The following is a 3,608-nucleotide window of genomic DNA, read 5'->3' as shown; positions in this document are numbered from 1 at the left end:
CATTGTTTAACCTGGTGAGTTGTACTGTTTCTTTATTATTCTATACACGAGAACCATGGTACACAGTGATGCTGTTCTAATGTATACTCCATGTCTGCAGGTAGGCATTAAAAGTCGGTGTAATCAGATTGAAATTAACATAGAAATCTGGCAAGTCAGAGTTTGTGTTAAGGTGACAATACCCCTTCCTCTTTTTAAAAATTACCATTACTGATAAAACTTGGTTTACTCAACCAATTTTAAGAAAGTGCTAAGGGCTTTACTGAAACTAAAACTCCAGTATAGAATGAGATATATTTGTCTCTGGAGTAGCGTCGTAGAAAGAAACCAGTATTGTCAGGAGACCTGATTTGATACTTATATTGCTAACTTGTGTTGTGTGATGGTAAAGAAGTCATTTAATCATTTGGTTTTAAATTTCCACATCTATAGAACAAGACTGGCAATACCTACACTATCTATCTGATAAACTTATTGTAATACTAGTGTATGTTATAAATACTTTATAAAGTATTAAGTTGAAATACCATTAAATGTGAGCACTTTTGTTTCTGTAGCTATGATCTAAACTTTTCCTCGATTTATGAAAAGTTCTGGACGTACTGAGCTGAAAGTTAGATACAGTAATGATGTTCGTTGTTACTGTTTATCATCAGAAACATTGAGGAATATTGAATTATATGCTAGTAAGAGAACATAAAAATATATAAAATAGATAACTAATAAGGACCTACTGTATAGCATGGGGAACTATACTTAATATTCTGTAATGGCCTATATGGGGAAAAGAACCTAAAAAAGAGTGGATATATGTATATGTATAAATGATTCACTTTGCTGTACACAGGAGACTAACGCAACATTGTAAATCAACTATACTCCAGTAAAAATTAAAAAAAAAAAAAGATGGAGTACGTAATAGCTGTTACGTTTTAATGAAGGATAGTATTTGTCCCACAAATAATCTCAAAGTAACATTTTGAATTCATGGTTTTGAATATATTTTCTAATATATATCTGGCACATTAAAATATTTTTGCAACATGGTTTTAAGCCAAGAAAATCAAAAGTCTTGTTTGTTTTCATACCACTTGGCAATGTTCAGAAGATTGTTACACTCCATTGTGGAGAATTTGAAAATGATTTTATGCTATGAAATTTTGAAGATGTTATTATTGGCATATGGGATGAATTTTGGTGGTTGAACAATCAATTGAAATTTCAAATGTAGTCAAAGCGAATCCCTTTATGACTGAAATGCATGACCGTAAATGCCTTTCTTTTAAATTTCTGCATAATTTTTCTACAATTTGGTAAATATAGGAAGATGGGAAAATCTAATTATAATTTGCAGTCATCAGATTAGGCCCCAAATATCTTTACAGTAACATTTCTAGAATGTACCAATATCTATTTGAGTTGCAGCTCTTGAAAGGTGCCAAAGTTTTTATCATCTATTATTTTGTTAAATGACATTTGTCTGGCAATTGAAATATATTGACAAAGAAGTCCTGTCAACTTTTTTTTGCTTCTGAATGGAAAATGTTTTTATGTGACCAAATAATTATTTTCCTTTTATTTTTAATTGTGGATTATCACCATTTTATCTTTGATATTGTTTTCTCTTTTTTGTTCCTGAATAGAATAGTTTGTGGTTTGTCTATTTAATTTGTATTTCCAAAAATCTACCCTTGGATTTACTATTGTTTCTGCTGTTCATTTGCCAACCAGTTTATTAACATGTATTTAGATGTTTATTAATTACCTTGTATTTTTTTAAAATAACTTCATTTTGTGTATGTGTTTTTTAATATATTTAAATGTGCTTTCAATCACTGTTTTATTTTTTATATTATTATTAATTTATTTGAAAAACGATTTTTTTATTTATTATATTTTTGGCTGCACTGGGTATTCATTGCTGCTCGCCAGCTTTTCTCTAGTTGCAGCGAGCAGGAGATACTCTTCGTTGTGGTGCACAGGCTTCTCATTGCAGTGGCTTCTCTTGTTGCCGAGCATGGGCTCTAGGCATGCAGGCTTCAGTAGTTGTGGCACACGGGCTCAGTAGTTGTGGCTCACGGGCTCTAGAGCACAGGCCCAGTAGTTGTGGCGCACGGGCTTAGCTGCTGCACAGCATGTGGGATCTTCCCAGACCAGGGCTTGAACCCATGTCCCTTGCACTGGCAGGCTGATTCTTAACCACTGAGCCACCAGGGAAGCCCTCATCACTGTTTTAATTTTTATTTTGATACAAATTTATTTAATGTAGTGTGTAAAATATGTTGGTAGTTGGACTTATTTTTCTTACTGTAAATAGTGCATATATTTTCCCTCAGATTCTTATTTGCTTTACATTTCCAGGTTATAATGTTATTTTATTAATTTCTATATTATTTGTATTTTCCTGGAAGACACAACATTATGTCTTTCATTAATAAAACATGAACAATTTTAATGAATACTTATTTGTCCATGTGCATGATTTATACTCATTTTCTTTTGTAAAGAACTTTTGTAACTTTCATTTGTAAATTATATCTTTGTTTATACATTTAATTTTGTCTTTTTTTTTTGGTCCAGATTTTATTTTTTGATACAGCAGGCTCTTATTAATCATCAGTTTTATACACATCAGTGTATACATGTCAATCCCAATCGCCCAATTTATCCCACCCCCACCCCCCTGCGGCTTTCCCCCCTTGGTGTCCATACGTTTGTTCTCTACATCTGTGTCTCCATTTCTGCCCTGCAAACTGGTTCATCTGTACCATTTTTCTAGGTTCCACATATATGCGTTAATATACGATATTTGTTTTAATCATGGACTCTGGGAGGGCTCACGCCAAGGAGTACTTCTCAGAACTTCTGCTGCCAGTGTCCTTGTCCTCACAGTGAGCCACAGCCATCTCCTGCCTCTACAGGAGACCCTCCAACACTAGCAGGTAGGTCTGATTCAGTCTTTTATGGGGTCACTGCTCCTTCCCCTGGGTCCCAATGCACACACTACTTTGTGTGTGCCCTCCAAGAGTGGAGTCTCTGTTTACTCCAGTCTTGTTGAGGTCCTGCAATCAAATCCCGCTAGCCTTCAAAGTCTGATACTCTAGGAATTCCTCCTCCCACTGTCGGACCGCCAGGTTGGGAAGCCTGATGTGGTGCTCAGAACCTTCACTCCAGTTGGTGGACTTCTGTTGTATAAGTGTTCCCCAGTTTGTGAGTCACTCACCCATCAGTTATAGGATTTGATCTTATTGTGATTGAGCCCATCCTATTGTCTCATTGTGGCTTCTCCTTTGTCTTTGGATGTGGGGTATCTTTTTTAGTGAGTTCCAGTGTCTTCCTGTTGATGATTGTTCAGCAGTTAGTTGCGATTCTGGTGTTCTTGCAAGAGGGAGTGAGAGCATGTCCTTCTACTTCTCGCCATGTTGAACCAATCCTACTTTTTTATCTTTAAGGGTCACATTGTTTTAGGTAATTTCCTTAAAGCAGAATAAAGCTGAATCTTATTTTCTGAGTTAAAGCTGTAATTTTCATCTTTAGTAGACCCATTTAACATGCATTTACATAAGGCTACATTTAGTTTTCCCTCTCTCATTTAATTGAGTTTTTTC

This window comes from Lagenorhynchus albirostris, chromosome 17, assembly GCF_949774975.1.
Source record: "Lagenorhynchus albirostris chromosome 17, mLagAlb1.1, whole genome shotgun sequence".
Classification (NCBI taxonomy): Eukaryota; Metazoa; Chordata; class Mammalia; order Artiodactyla; family Delphinidae; genus Lagenorhynchus; species Lagenorhynchus albirostris.
This window is presented reverse-complemented; position numbering follows the sequence as displayed.